Here is a 16,863-nt window from a genome sequence, read left to right on the forward strand (position 1 = left end):
CAGTAAAAGATATTACCTCACTCGCTTTGTCTCTAGGAACCTCTTGAACAAATCGTCTACTAAAGGTCAATCGGAAAAGAAACTGCTAAAGATGAATGGCTGCATTTTACATTGTAGGAAACAGATAATGGATGGTTAAAGCCCCCTTGTATAGCAGACTATGAAGCAACATAACTTACTTGTAAATGGTACCCGTGACTCAAGCTGTGTGTTAACTGACCTGCTCTCACTCTGCAGACATTTGTATCTATTCTGAGGCACACTGTGCTCACCTCTGCATTCCCACTCTGGTCTGGGAGCTGCAGCAAGAAACAGCCTTGTGCCGATGCCATCTCCCAGGAAGCCTGATTCTCAAGAGGCTTCCAGATCAGGATGAGTTAAGGGTGGATTTGGAAAGAAGCAGGATTAACTCCTCCAAATTAAACCACTTGAACCAGGTTCCCCCGTCACTAACCTCTGTGATCGACACACACTGGGATTAAAGGGTGCAAGTCAAAGGGGCTGCAAGCTTCAGTGCATCAGAGAAATCGGAGATGGGAACAACCTGTCAAGCTCTCTGCACCCCAGTCCTCACTCAACCAATGCAGGCTTCCCTAAAGAAGGTTCTCCAGTGGTCTAGGATTTAACTTTCCAACCTATGTGCCTTCCACCCTGCCTGATTCCCCAGCTTAGTGCATCTCACAGGTAGCAGATATTTCCTGATGCCCAGCCTAAATTCCCCTTTGTTCCTAGCTCTCTTCCCTGGCACCACCAAACCCTCGTTCCCCTCCATGAGCCCAGACTGTAGCTGCAGGAAAACGAAGAGTGAGAAGCTCCCCTCCCCACCAGGGAGACAGAACGGCACTTTTACCTGCAATTAGGGCCAGATGGTTTGGGGAGGGACTCCCCTTCCTTTCATCCTGATCACTGGAGCACTTCAAAGAGAGCTGGAGCCAGGCCAGGTTCACATGAACTGCACATACAGCATGTCGGCCAGGCCTGTTCCCGCACATCAAAGGCCTGCTGCCTGTCTCCCCCTCCCCCAGAGAAAGGAAGGGAGCAGCGGGGACACTGCCGGTCCCTTTGCTGTTTATCAGAGTGGAGCTGCTTGTGGCAAAGAGACTGCGACAGCTTTGTCCAGATGGGCCCCTGCGTACAGGTTTGAGGGAAGTTCTGGGTGAATATTCCATGTGTGGGGAGAGTCGCTGCTCTGTCCTGGAGGAATGATCAGGGAGGATGGATATTAGGCCCAGAACTTTGTTTGAATTGATCCAGCTCTGATCCCACTGCCCTAGACAAGCAATGGCTCCAATTTAAGACGTCCATGGCCCCAGGGTTTTGTTTGGGGTCTGTCCGTCCCTCTGATTTGATATCCCGTTGTGGGAAAGGCAGGACAGGGGTTTTCTATATTCACCAAGCAGATGTGGCAACTCAGTTAACTCTCCCACAACGTCAGCTAGGGCTGTGCAGCAGCAGGGCATGGTGGGTCCTACTGCCAAGGTGGGGTTAACACTCTGAGGTTTGGGTTCAAAACATAAAGAACAATCAGTTCCAACCACTTTGGAGAACCTCAAAGCCCAGCCCATGGATTGCCTCTCTCCTCCAGCCCCCAGCCCCAGACAGCTTTCACCCGCAAAACTGTGGCCCCTGGAATGCTGCTACCCCCGGCCCCTACCAAATGCAACAAGCCAGCCCCTGGATCACCACCACCACCACCCACTCCACAGTGGGCCAGGGCCAGGAGTTAGTTGAGAGCAGGCACCACAAGGAGATGCTGTATAGATTTCACAAGATTCACCACACACCCGTGAGCTGAAACAGCTCAGAGGAAAGGCCAAGTCCAACCAGACACGAAGTGCCGTCGGTATTTCCCAAGGTTCCTCCACAATGCGGCTCACTGTGGAATTCAAGCCCTTCTGTTTCTGGATCGTGACTTGCATCATGCTAAGCCATTTCGACCCTAGGCTTCCCTACTAGGTGGCTCAAGACACTGGGAATAAGTCATTACTAATCCACCGCAGCGTCTGAGTGCATTTCACTCCTAGGCTGCTGACCAGTCAGTGAATGTCTTCACCCTTTGAGGGTTATTTGCTACCTGCAATATCCTAGTCCAGCTCTTAGTGAGAAAAGCATCCACATCATAAAGGTCAGCATCACAGTTAGCCCTTCTCAGCAGAGAGGCTGAGGATGAATAGGCCACAGGCCATGAACTCTTATCCTACGGGGATTCCTCCTGGGCAGGTTGAGGCACCAACAGAGGGTAATGTGATGGAAAATGAACCTGTTTCATGGATAAAGAGACCCTTGGCACTAGGTCTGTCAATAGGACATCTTTCACTAGCACTACATTTTCACCAAACTGTACATTAAACCTTGTATTACAGTAACACACAGCACTGCAAGAAAGTCACGTCAATAAAATACTGGTGATAGAAAGCCCTTTTATAGGGCTTTTCAACTGTGGGCCTCAAAGTGCTTAACAAAGGCACGTAGGCATCATCATCCCCACTTTACACATGTGGAAACTGAGGCACAATGCAGGGAAGTGTCCGTCACACAAGAAGTCACAGTGACAGAGCCTGGAGAAACCCAGCTCTCCTGACTCCCACTCTTCTGCCCTATCACTGGCCAACACTGCCTGGTTCAGATTTTACACCCTCACCAGCTCAGAATATTCAGATTCTGGTTCCCACAGGGGTAACATAATTCTGCTGAAGGAGACCTGGAAAGAGCTGATGGGCTGAGAGATTGCCAGATTTAAGAAACCCCTCACCCATTTACCAAGCATAAAGTCCTCTGGAATCACTAGGGTCTAGTGGGATGGTCTATCAGATGGCCCAAATCCTACACTCCTGGGTGCACTTCAATCAGAAGCTGATGCACTGTTTGATTTCAAACATTCAGTAACTCTACTTCAAAACCAGTTCCCTTTGCTATTCTACCAACATCCCATGCCTCAATGCCAAACCACAACACACTCCTAGCATCCTTAATCTCAAATGACGAACTAGACAGGGGCACCCCGAACCCCGTCCCTATCTTGCACACAGTGACCATTGAGCTCCTGGCAATACCAACATGCCCAGACCCTAATATTTTAAGGACTGAAGTAGGCCCTCAGACATAATTTTTGAATTTGCCAGTCACTTATTAATATTCACCAAATTGCCCAGCACATCTCCCCGACAATTCAGTGATCTTCTCAAACAGTTGTGGGGGTGAGTGGGTGTCTCTTTGAAATAAAAAAAGGTTTGTATATATCAGAAGCAATCCCTACTGGCCAAGTTTCAGCACAGTATCCCATGCAAAGGCAGAGGTGACAAATAACCGTTGATAGTGTGCGGGGGGAGGGGGGGGAGGGAAAGGGGGGCGGCTGATTTTGAACACTGTGAGCTGGGTAGATGACATGTCAAAAGACGAATCCTCTAATGAAGGATTTATTGATGCCAAGGATATCATGTGAAATTTTAGCTTTCAAATGAACTAGCTGAACTGTCGTAGATCAAGAATTGGTCTCCATCCCCCATTCTTCCTGGGGATCAGGAAGTAGAATCCCTTCCCTTGAGGTTGAGGTGGAATCCTTTCTATGGCTCCCCTGAGGAGAAGGGAGTTCACCTCTTGTCGTAGAATCTCCTCGTGAGAGTGGTCCCTTAAAAGGAACTGAGAAGGGTGTTTGTGAATAGGAGATACCAGAAACTTGATCAGATAACCATCATGAATAATCTCTAATACCCATTTATCTGTAAGTAAGGCCCTCCAGTGTGTCTGCAAATTTAATAAGGTGGCCTCCAAATATTAGGGGAGGGGAATGAAATGGCATCAGTAAGGGGATGTGGGTCTCAGCAGTCCCGTCAAAAGAAACTCTTCGCTTGGGGGGTTAGAGTATGATGTGGTGGTGGATGTTGCAGAGGCTGGGTTCCTGGGTCTATAAAACGCTGTCTCATGCATGGTGGCTCCTGAGGACAGTGGTGGTAAAATGGCTGAAAAGGTGGTCTTGCCCTATACCCCTTTGTCTCATGTTTTCTCTTAGGGGCAGGGCTGTAAAAGCCCAGAGAGCAAAGCATTGACCTTTAGTCTTTAAGGGAGCGGAGAGACTCCACCATCTTCTCATAAAAGAGGTTGACAGTATCAAAGGGCAGATTTAGGATGGTACTCCACAACTGTCTAGGGAAACCTGAGAATTGCAACCATGAGTTCTTCCTCATAACTATGGTTGTAGCCATCCCCCTAGAAACAGAATCTGCTGCTTCCAGTGTGGTTTGGGGGGGGAATTTTGGCCACCAGCCTGCTTTTATCCACTAAGCCCTGGAAGCAGGCCCTATCATCCTCAGGGAGCTTGTCCTTGAATTCCAAAAAATTATTATAGTTGGTAAAATCTCATTTGCCCCAAATGACCTGGAAATTTGAGATCCTGAACAGGAGGGAGGTGGAAGAGAAGACTTTTCTTCCTAGTAGGTTGAGTCACTTATGTCCCTTATTAGAGGGAGTAGACTTTGGTGATGCAGGTGGCTACGGATCAGTCCAAGCAACAGCATCCAAAGAGTTAGGCACTGGGTGAGATAAATCTCCCCCCCCAAGACGGAACAAAGTAGCATTTCTCAGGCCTCATCGGGGTGGGTGGACAAGAAGCAGGGATGTGCCAAACCACCTTTGCTGCGTGCACAATGGCCTCATTGATGAGGAGGGCCAGTTGGCTGGGACTGGAAGGCTGAAGAATGTCCAGTAAACTATGCTGAGGCTCCTAGACATCCTCCAGCAGAAACTGTAGCTCCACTGCCACACTGTGCATGAACCTCTGGTATTGTTTAAACTTGTCTGGTGGAGACAGAGAAGATGGAGTACCCGCCTCATCTGGTGAAAGAAAACAAGATCGCTCCCGGAACCGTTGGAACAGTTGGATCTGGCTCACCTTCCCCTTCTGAATATTCTGACAGTGCCAGTTTTGTATAATGGGCAATGGCAAAAAGGCCTCCTGCATTGATCCCAGATGTCTCTGATAGAGCTCCCAGGGTTCCCAAGGTTGCCAGTAGGATGGATCAATGACGGAGAAGAACCCCATGCCATCGGCTACCGCCTGTCCCTTGGCCAATCATCTCTGGTCAGGGGACAGAACCCTGATCACTTGGGGCTCGTGCTCCCTCTGTCTGACACCACAGAGGCTCTGACTCCTCCAACAAGAAATCCAGAAGCCTGATCTCCGGAAGAACCAATGGTACCTATGGTTGCACTTCAAGTCTGGCAGAGAGGATGGGGACTCTGCCTTGCAAGAACAGTCTCTTCCTCTGATATATCCACATCCCAGAATAGACACAGTTGCGGTAGGAGGGGTGAATGTGGGCAGGGAAGATGTCCTCTGGGGAGCCATAGGTTTTCAGAATGCCCTGGGTTACCAGAAGAGTCCATCGGCAGAGCCATTGGAAACAGAGTTTCTCTGGTCACTGTGGCAGTCAGCTTCCTCTGGGGCCGTGTTACTTCCGGGTACCACATCGGCTCTAAAAGTAGATGGGAGTGCCAGGAGCCATTTATCCCAGGTCTTTAACATAGTCACTGATGTCCATACCCTTGCACGCCTCCTTCTCCTGTTGAGAAGATTTACTCAGACCTAAATCCTTTGTGCCCATGCATGCCAGCTCCCCCACTTTGATGGGGTCAGGAAGTGATCCTTTCTCTTCAGGAACTTGTCCTTATGTCTAGGAAAATGCCCCTTATTCTCATGTGAAGCCTTCTCTTTAGGCTTAACAGTCTTAGCATCCATTCCCAAGCTAATGCCTGCTTGTTGAGACTGATGTACGGGTGGGTTCCCCTGCCTGGATCTGGGTAGGGTTTCATTGCCTTCTCCACAATATGTTTTCTGACACTCATGAGACTGGGGAGGAAAAGGGCAGCAGATACCACACTTGCCAGAATTATGAACCTCATCCAGGCAGTAGGCAGAGTTGATATTTGTTGCTCACTGAAAAGGAGTGAGGGCAGAAAATACAGTTCTTGAATCCTGGGACTCTGGGCATAATCCCAGGGGGAAAAGGTCCCTGGGTGGATGTAACAGGGTGCAACTCAACACTGCGGCGCCTCCTGCTGGCCGCCTTGGGAATTAGCTCTATGGCCTCTTCTGGTGGTGTTTCGCCTGCCAACACCTCTGGTCCTGGACCCGTGTCGCACCAAGGACCATAGTGTCCTCTTCAGGACACATCCCGCTGGCTGTGCTGCACTCTATGTTCCCCCATTCTGGAGTTATGTACCACAGTCCGACAACCCAGTCACTTACTCAGTGACGAGTGTGGGGGGAATTGGGGCCCACTCACTTCTCTGGGTCCTGGCCCAGGGACCCTGTAGATGGCAGCCATGTGCTGCATCCCCTCAAACCTCTCAGTCTACTTTCCTGGGCCACTTCCTTGCAGCCCCAGCACCACCTCCTCCCTTATCTCAGGGCCTCAGCATGCCAGCAGTCAGCTGGGAGCTCGCTCTCACTCCCCTGATCCTGCCCTGCACTGCTCTGTCCAAGGTGCTAGTGGTGTTCTTCCTGCAAGGCAGGCAGTCCTCCCTTCTTCAGCTCCAGGGAGCAACTGAACCTGCTCTGCCCTGCAGCTCTTCTTATGTGGGCCAGCCCAGCTCTGACTGGCTGCTCCTCACAGTTCCTCTCTAATTGGATGCCTCCTGAGCATCCTCCCTAGGACTCTATTAACCCATTTATAGGCCAGTATAGGGTGGGGAAGAAAAAGGGAAAACCACTATCCAACTATGCTGTGTAGAATAGATTATGCTATAAAAATACTAAAAACTACTAAAGCTGCTCAGAACTAACTATATACAATGTCTTACAGCAATGATGCCGTAAAAGCTGAGCAGAGGACACCGAAGATTCCAACTCAGATCATGTGGTGCTAAGAAGGAATTGGTCAGGCGTTGGCCTGCACCACCTTTTATGCCCTTGGTGCGGTGCACGAGGAGAGCATTTGTGGGCCAGTGGACACTGCTTTCAAAAAATTCCCAGACTCAGGAACACAGTGTGCATGTGTACCCCATGTGTGGAACACCTACAGGGACCATCACTTGAAGAAGAACCTGAAGACATCAATAAGTCAGTCCTTCCCACTGTGCCCCAGCACAAGAGCCAGCAACACAAGGTGCCTCACTACCACCAAAAATAAAGTGACTTTCCACTTCAATTTATAAGTAGTTATTGGAGAGAGTTTTGAATATTGTCAATATCTTGCAGTTTTATAAATCTGAACTAAAAAAAGTGATGACTGCAATTCTCTTTGGTGACTCTCACGCTAACTATACACGTTAAGTTGCATTCCATATAATCATTAGCAGTATATTTCCTACAGACCTGCATAGGCCTGTCTGGTATATATTAGTTACTAGTGTTGTTTTTAAAAAGTTTTGGTTGTTTAATTACTTCTGATAAAGTTATTTTTGTTTGTTTAAAAAAGGTTTTGAAATTTTAAATAAAAAAAATATGAAAAAACCCAAGAAGGAAACAAAAAATACTTTATTCCTTCAGCCTACTCACTGAAGATTCTATAAACGCTTCTTTCTGGTCATTTTTCTCAAGCTCTCTCTACTGTTCTCAAGTATGTATTGCATCTAACTCACCTCTGCTGTGAACAATTAACATTTCATACAACACATGTCAAGCAGCTGCAAACAAACCCATGCATGAATTATTGAAGGGGAAAAAAGAGGGGTCTTTGCTATTTTTTTAAGCAGCATACTTTTTTTTTCACCTACATGCACCTCATTAAAAACCAACTGTATGGATTTTGATCAATGTTCCAAATAAGTTTCCCTTTGAACTGAAACCAAGCACGAGAAATTTTCAGCCCAAGAGGAACATTTTTTGAGAAAGTTATAAAACTGCTGAACACAGAGGTTTTAGGACCAGACTCGGTGTGATTCCTTTACAGAACAGATCCTGAACAATTCCCACTGCCCGTGAGTGGCAGAAAAGGGTGGGGTGCAATCTGTTTCACAACATTCTTAAGATTCTTAAAATACAAGAAAACCCCCAAATAACTTTAACAGCATTTTAGCCAACAAGAATAACATTTTATTCATAGATTCCAAGGCCAGAAGGGACCATTGTGGTCATCTGGTCTGACCTCCTGTATAACACAGGCCAAAGAACTTCCCCAAAATAATTCCTAGAGCATCTTTCAGAAAAACATCCAATCTTGATTGTTTTCAGGGTAACAGCCGTGTTAGTCTGTATTCGCAAAAAGAAAAGGAGTACTTGTGGCATCTTAGAGACTAACAAATAGACAAATAAATTGGTTAGTCTCTAAGGTGCCACAAGTACTCCTAATCTTGATTGTAAAATTCCCAGCGATGGAGAATCCACCATGACCCTTGGTAAATTGTTCCAATGATTAATTAGCCTCACTGTTTAAAAAGGACGTCTTATTTCCAATCTGAATTTGTTTAGTTTCAACTTCCAGCCACCGGATCACATTATACCTTTCTCTGCTAGACTGAAGAGCCCATTATCAAATATTTGTTCCTCACGTAGATACTTAGACTATATTCAAGTCACCCCTTAACTTCTCTTTGTTTAGCTAAATACAGTTATAGACTCAAGGAGCTCAAGCTATGGCATGTTTTTCTAGTCCTTTAATCATTATAAGGGCTCTTCTCTAAACCCTCTCACATTTATTAACATCCTTCTTGAATTGTGGACACCTAAACTGGACACAGCATCCCAGCAGCAGTCATACCAGTGCCAAGTACAATAACTTCTCCACTTGTTTATATTGGTCTAGTTCTTCAATCAAAAGATGTAGTGTGGTTGTGACAATTGAATTTCTCAGCAAAATACTGTCTCCCACTGAACAGAATTATTCTGTAATAGAAAAGGAATGTTTGGACTGTACAACAACTGAGATCCTACCTGTTTAATTGAGGCATTCAGGGTGTTAACAGACTATTCAATTCACCATTAGTATGGCTCCATAGAACAAAAGGAACCTGCTTCATGTTGCTATGCTGGAGCATAGCTTTGCAGGAATTTACAAAAATTAAACATATTGAGGGGCTGGAGAACAAAATAGCTGATGTCCTATCCACAAAATAGGGAGCAAAGTTGAAGCTTATGTCATGTCCAATTGCCAAAACTCCAGCATCGGACCCACAACAGAGGTGTGACAATCAGGGTATGGCACCCTAAGGGGAGAACAGAAGGTTTAAACCCCCAAAATGAGCAGTTAAACCAAATGATTGCATATGGTATTATTGTACTATAAAAGTATATTGAGTAAGGTCTTTTATGAAAGCTTGTAATGTTCTGAACTTGATGGTCATTATGAAATATATACAGACTGTGGTTATGAATCTATGTATTTATAGATAGAGAAACCTATGCTCATATTCTGTGGTGAAATTTTAGCTACACCTCACATCAGGGAGGTGAGCAGTCAAGTGGGAGAGGTACCTCCCAAGCTAGGTGTTTACAGGAAACCAGCTTCAGGCAACCATCTATTGTCCAGCTCAAGAAAGGACAATGGTGGACCATTAAAGTTAATGGAAAAACATTGAGACAACTGGGCATTTCCCCACTTTGAATATCTATATTGACTGAAGAAAAAAACTGCAAAATGGAAGGGGTTTGAAGTGAAATCCATCCAGAAACTGAGGGATAGCCTCGAAGTGGAAAGCTGTCTGTGAATGCAAAATCCCCACTGGAGCTAAGGGTGCAATGGGAAACTGTTCAAAGGCAATAGGTAATTTGTATTAGAAAAGGGATTTTGTTTAATATGGAAACGGAAAGCCTGTGGGTGCATCTTTACGTTTATGATTATCTGTGCAACTTGTATGTGTTTGCTTTCCCAAAACTATTTCATCTTCGACTCCAGGATTTTTCTATTAAATAAATTGTATGTTTATTTTTAGCCCAAGCAGATCTCTGGAGTGAAAACTGTGTGGAGTGGGGCACCACAGTGGACTGATAACTGGGAACTGGTTTCACGCTCTCGGCAGTGACAAACTGGAAGGGAACAGTCCAAATGTCTGGTAATGAAGAACTCGGGGAAGATGGATTTGGGGAGACTCAGGACTGGAAGTGCTGTTGGGGTCACCCTGCAAGGAGAAAGTAGGCTGGTGAGAGCCAGGGTGAGACTTTGTGCTTGCAAGCAAGATACTGGTGTCAGGGATCTGAACTGTAGCCACATAGCACCAATGCACCCTGAAGTTACAGGGCAGACCCCATTGACCCTCTGGGTGATCCCCAAGAGGTCACAGTGGTACCAAGTCAAATGCCTTACAGAAATCTAAGTATATTACATCAACACTATTGCCATTATCAAACTTGTGATCTCATTCAAAAAAGATATCAAGTTAGTTTGACAGGATCTACTTTCCACAAACCCATATTGATTGGCATTAATTATATTATCCTCCTTTAATTCTTTATTCACTGAGTCCCGTATCAACCACTCTATTATTTTGCCTGGGATTGATGCCACACTGACAGGACTAGAATTACCAAAATTATCCCATTTACCCTTTTTAAATATTGGAACAACATTAGTTTTCCTCTAGTCTTCTGGACCTTCCCGAGTCCCCCATGAGTTATTGAAAATTAACTTTAGTGGTCCAGTTAGCTCATCAGCCAGTTCTTTTAAAACTCTTGGATGTACGTTATCTGGACCTGCTGATTTTAAAATGTCTAAATTCAGTAGCTGCAGTCCAAAATCCTTCTGAGATACTAATGGAATGGAAAGGGCGTTATCATCATATATTATGACTACATCATCTGTTTTTTTCCCAAATACAGAACAGAAACATTTATTGAACACTTTTGCCTTTTCTGCATTATTATTGATAATTCTACCATTTCTATCTAATAATGGATCAATACCATTATTATGATTCTTTTTGTTCCTATTATACTTAAAAAATCCTTCTTACTGTCTTTAATTCTACTGGCTATAGATTTCTCCTTGTGACCCTTTGCTTCCCTTGTCAATTTTCTACAATTCTTAGTTTCTGATTTACATTCATTACTATCAATATTTTATTCCTTCCTTCACTTTCCCTCTAAACTAGGTCAGTTTTTTAACCAATACAGCCTTCTGCCTCAATTTTTGGGCATCTAGTAAATGTTCATGTAACTCACACCCATTCAGTGTAGCACTTTGTCCCCTTCTAGTGGTGGCTGGGCCACAAATAGAGGTTGATGGCCTTGCTACAGCTTTGGCTAACTGACCTGGGTCTTTAGACCAGGCTATAGACGATCATGCTTTAAGGTCCAGAGGCCCCAGGATCCATGCTGCTGCTGACCCTTTGAGGGATAAGGTGTTCCATTCATAGGAAAAGTCAGCTGTGTATCAATTTTACTTGTGACGGTCACCTGGCCATTCTCACCACCTACTTCGCAGATTGTTTAAATCTCCACTGAAATTATTATTTCTAGACACACAAAAGCATAGCATGTATTGTGACATTTAACTCCATATTCTTTATGAAAATATACTTATGATATGAATATGACATAACTGAGATGTACTTTATGCAAGATGGGTCTTGTAAGATATCATTGGAAAGGTTATAATTTACTCAATGTGATTATCCAATTTGTATGCCCATACCATTTCTGTATCTCAAGTTAGGAATATTGACTATGTGTCTGTATTTCAACTATACTACTTTGGGTGACGCCCACTGCAAAAAAACTTCAGGTACAACAATGGAAAAGCCAGACAGCGTTGATGACCCATCAGCGAGGACAATGGACTGTGAAAAGGCTTGACCTTCCTGCAGATGCTTCATGCTGCCACTGACTCATGGACGCTGTGATACTAGAGTCAGGTGGTCTTGTCACCTGATACTAAACATTACCTGGGACTCCTTGTAACCGTCCACTGGAAGGGAAGGGGGGGTGTCAAGTCTGGGAAACAAAGGATTCCAGCCTTATGTAAAGCCTATTTAAGGGTGGGGAGGAAGGCAAATGGGGCTCCTCCTCTCCCTGGCCTGTCTGCCCAAGAAGAAAGACTGCTAAAGCCACCTGAAGGGAAGGCGGGCGGGAGTCCAGTCTGAAAAGAAATATAACTGGAACTCTGAACCACAGAAACTTTGCAACCTGCCTAAAATAACATTTAGGGTGAGAATTTACATTTTGTAACCTGTTTCTTAAGTATATTAAGCTTAGCTGCATACTTTGTTTTATTTGCTCAGTAATCTGCTTTGTTCTGTCAGTTATCTCTTATATTCACTTAAAAAAAACATATTTCTTGTTTATAATATAACCCAGTTTATGTAATTTCTAACTGGGGGTGGGGACAAGAAGTTATGCATATTTCCATCTCCATTGAGGGAGGTGGCAAATTTAATAAAAGCTCTGGGTTTGTACCCCTTAAAGGGAGTGGGCAGCAGAGTGTTGGGGCGATTCCCTAAGGCTGAATCTTTCCAGAGCGGATCTCTGTCTCTCTGTGCAGCTGGGTATGGCCCTGCCTGTGTGCTTGGCTGGAAGAGGCTGGGGAGCCTAGCCCAGCAAGGCCAGGTAAAGGGGACCCAGGCTGACTCAGTGGCACATCAGGTGACACCCCAAAGGGCCCAAACCCGTCACAGTTATGTCATGGAAAAATGTGACAACAATGTTCCTGCCCCTTAAAGCTTGCAAATGAAATTTAATTAAACTAAATTTAATGGGCAGTTTTTGCCAGAGCCGTTTTGCTACATCATCAGAATTAGCATCTTTTGAATTGTAAACGGAGCCAGTTTAATCTGGAGTCATCAGCAAGACAATAAATACAGAGCCCATCTTTATTGTAACCGCTTTAGGGTAGGGTCCATGTGTTTGTAAAGAGGCCTGCACAAAGGAGCCCTGATTCTGATTGGGGCCCTTGGGAGCTACTGTAATGTGTTTAAAAAAATAATGTTATTTTTAAAGTGATTTTTCAGAGGAGAATCTGGTATTAACCACGTAGGTGTAAATTCTCCAGCAGGCTCATGCAAACATGTGCATGCACCCAGCTTAGCTGTACAAATGCCCTGCTGCCCTGCACATTGGGGGGAGGGAGGGAGATGCGCATACCTACATTAGGAGCACACACTTTTGGACACACCACTTTGAAAATGTGGTCTCTGAAGTTTTGCTCCTGTGATTCTCTAAGAGAAACTTACAAAAGATATACAGGGGAAGGGGGGCATATTTTGTGGAAATTAAAACTATTTGCAGTAGTTTTTGATATAAAACAACACAGGCAAAGAGTAAGGAGAGTTGACGGGAGCCTCAGGGATCTGATGGCAGAAGCTTCCCCATTCTAGCTATTATAAAGTCATCCAAACCCTATTATGTGGGCATGTATTGCATAGTTTCAGAGATCAGTTGTACACATATTATTTTCTCATGGTTTCTTTCCTCTGAACAGGGCAGTGTGAGCACAGGACTGGAGGCCAACGCTGTGACCCTGGTCAAGTTATATCTGCTCTCCAGGCCTCAGCTGCCCTATCTATACAATGAAGTGGGGATCCTGCCTTTCTTCACAGTTACATTGTGAAGATATCATTAAAGGTGAACTTTGAAGTAAAATTTAAAGAAATGTTTTGTATGCCCTCTAGATCTCCTCTGTGATGGATTTACTCCTCAGGGCATTCTGTACCAAAAAATTAAAAATTCTGTGCACAATATTTTAAAATTCTGCAAAGTTTATTTATCGAATAAATGTGGAGGCTCCAGAATGGCATTGGGGAAAACAGGCTACTGGCTGCACAGAGGTGGGAGATCACTGTGTAGCTCCCCCCCTCCTGGGACATGAACTCAGCAGTGAGGCTGCACCCAACCCTGACACAGCGCAAGGACTGGGCCTGCCCCAGAAACACCCCAAGGCCCTGCCATTCCATGCCAGGTGCACCCGGTGTGGGCAGGCAGACTCAGCAAGGCAGGATCCAAGTGTGGAGGGGCTTAGTGGGGGGGGATACAGGTGTGGGTTGAGAGGGTTCTGTGTGGGGCAATCTGGGTGCAGGAGGCTCAGTGGGGGATCTGGATGCATAGGGACTTGTTGGGGGGTTCTGGGTGCAATGGTAATGGGACTCTGCAGGGGGGTCCAGGTGAAAGTGGTTGGGGCTCAGCAGGGCAGGGTCTGGGTGTGGGGAGGATAGAGCTTGCCAGAGGGGTCTGGGGGGCTCAACAGGGGGGCCAGATGCTGGGGGAGTGGGGCTTAGTGAGGTGGGGCTCCAGATGCGTGTGGCTTGTTGGGGAAGTCCAGGTGCAGGAGGAGTGGGGCTCATTGGGGGGGTTCTGGGTATGAGGGGGTCAGGATGGACAGGGGTTGGGAGAATAAGGAAGCAGCTCTCTGTACAGCGATCCCTCCTCCTGCAGCTGAGGAGCGATGGGTGCAAGAAGCGTGGAGGGAGGGGCAGGGAGAGTTTGTAGAACTTCCTACAGTCAGGGGAGAAATCTGGGGGTGGGTCTGACACGACCCTGGATGCCGTGCAGTGAAAGAGGAAGTCTCATCCTCCCCAGCCCAGCCGGGACTAGCAGCTGAGCCTGCTGCAGGGTAGAAACCACCAGCCACGTCTTCCCAGTCCCACCTCCTGCCCCACAGTGATTTACCTCTCTGTCGGCTGCCCTGGGCACCCAAAACATACTGCTGGGGTGGGGTAACATGACCACCCTTTGCTTCCCTGTCAGAAAGACATTTTTCTGCGGGGAAGCAAAGAAATCTGTGGGGAACATAAATTTTGCCCATGTGCAGTGGCACAGAATTCCCCCAGGAGTAAATGGATGAAAGCACAAAGCCTCAGACTAGAAACACCAGATGATTTTTCTCCTTACAAAGAAACCACGAAGAGCACAAGCTTCTCATTTCCTCTTTGCTTTGCAGCTCACCTGCAAGGATTGCAAAATGCTCTGAGGATGAAACACATTCATTGCCAGTATTTCACCTGCTGGGTTGGCTGGGGCAGTGTTTCAACAGCATCCTCATAGGAACCACTGATTAATAATAATTATTCTTTGTATTGCAGTAGTGCTGAGGAGCCCCAGTCATAGACCATGATCCCATTGCGCTAGGTGCTGTATAAACACAAAACGAAAAGACAGTGCCTGCCCCAAAGAACTTACTGCCTGTAGCCTCAAATTTCATTTAAACAACAGGTCTCACAAAATTCCCAGGACCAGCTAGTTAGGAACTGAGGGACTTTGTGCTCTGATGGTTTACGCATGACACGCTTGGGACGTCAGAGCCAAGAAACAGAACATTCCTTGAGCGTGAGAAGAAATTTAATATTCCCCCCCTCCCCCCCCGCCAGCTTTTACTGGTGGGGCCCTTAGAGCAAAAGTGTACAAGGGGGTTGAAGTTGTGTGTCACATGCTAGTTTAGCTTGGTTGGGGGTACTCGGTAAGTGACTGCAGGGATGGAGCAAAGCAGCACAGGGAAGCTCTTATTCAAGATCAGTCTTTGCAGAGTAATGGCGCAGCCCAAGCACTGCTGGGAGTTAGCCTGGGGCTGGAGCTCAGTTTGAAGAGCAGGCAGCTGTAGCTCTGCTAAAACCACCATATTAACCCTGCACCCCTGTGCGCACCTGGGATGACTTCCACCACAGAGTGCAGCCAGCACCGACCTGTTCCAGAAACAATTTGCAGTTTGCTCCCAAGTCCTCCACCTAAAGCAGTGCTCAAGAGAGTAGATGAGGCACAAGAACCCCTTTGTTTACATGAAGGACCTACATTAAGTAACACTTTTTCTGGTAATTTTTCGGTGGTGGATTCACTGTTTACAATAGAAATACCAGGATTTATTCCAGAGTCTGCCCTGTCATAGACCTTGGCGCAAAAAACAGCCACAACTTCCCCACCTTAAGGAGTGGGGCCAGCACAGCCCCCAAAGCAGGCAGCGCATGGTTCGGGTAGCTGAGGAGTATGGCGAGTCCATGCATTGTCCGAATAGCCTCCACTGGAGGAGCCTATGGAGTCCCAGACCTGGGGAGCCCCAGTACAAGTGCCTGCCCTCCCTTATGGCAAATCCCTTCATGTGTAGGTGACCAGGCTGTCAAAAGGAGGTGAATCCTTCCTCGGGGCAATGAGTGACTTGGCCAAAGTGACACAGAATCAGGATTACAGTTAAGAACAGAACTCAGGTCACTTGACTCCCCATCCCCTGCTCCAACCAGGAGCTCACCTTCCCTAAGAAGGATCACATTACACATGCAATTTATTTTTGACTAAGGACCTGAGGAAGCCCCTTTAACCTAATCCTGGAGCTCCTGTAACTCTTTCCAGAACAGATCAGTTACTTAGATACTATGCTGGTGTTATAAGAGCCTGGATATAACAGACCAACGGAAGCTAGCAGCAATCTACAGGATTGTGTGGCTTACTATTATATTTTAACACTTGCAGTCCTAGGTTTATCAAGACACCCTGGATAACATGGCATCATCCTCTCCTCTTAATATAATTTCATCTGCCTTGAAATGGGAGCTACAGGTACTGGGATCAGTGGATTCATCTTATTTCACATTTATTTTCACATTCACAAAGCCTTTCATCCCAAAGTACTTCCCAAAGCCTGTATGCATAACACCTTTGACATGCAGCTGCATCTGGGATGGAGGACAACAGCCAGCACAAAGCAACACTGCACAAAATTAGGTGAGGAGAGGAATTTTGGCTATGGAGACCAAAGCCAACTCACTTCTCACACCAAATGTGCCCTGGGATCTTTAATATCCAAGAAAAGCCAGACAGGAGTGGATTTTTAAAATCTCTCTCTGAACTGATCTAGCGCTCATCAGCAAAGTCTCCAAGTGCCTCACAATCATTAGCAGATTTTACTTTCACAACACCCAGTAAGGTAGGGAAGCACTCGTCCCATTTTAGAGATGGGAAAGTCAGGCCCAGGGTAGATCAGGTGGCTTGTGCAGGGTCACACAGGAAATCTGTGG

The 16,863-nt window shown here is 46.1% G+C and overlaps 1 protein-coding gene across 2 annotated transcripts in view; it reads right to left on the bottom strand.

Annotated features, from left to right (window-relative positions):
• Nucleotides 1-16,863, bottom strand: part of ISM2 (isthmin 2) — a 51,141-nt gene that overhangs the window by 14,178 nt on the left and 20,100 nt on the right. The window lies entirely within an intron of this gene.

Source organism: Natator depressus, chromosome 6 (assembly GCF_965152275.1).
Source record: "Natator depressus isolate rNatDep1 chromosome 6, rNatDep2.hap1, whole genome shotgun sequence".
Classification (NCBI taxonomy): Eukaryota; Metazoa; Chordata; order Testudines; family Cheloniidae; genus Natator; species Natator depressus.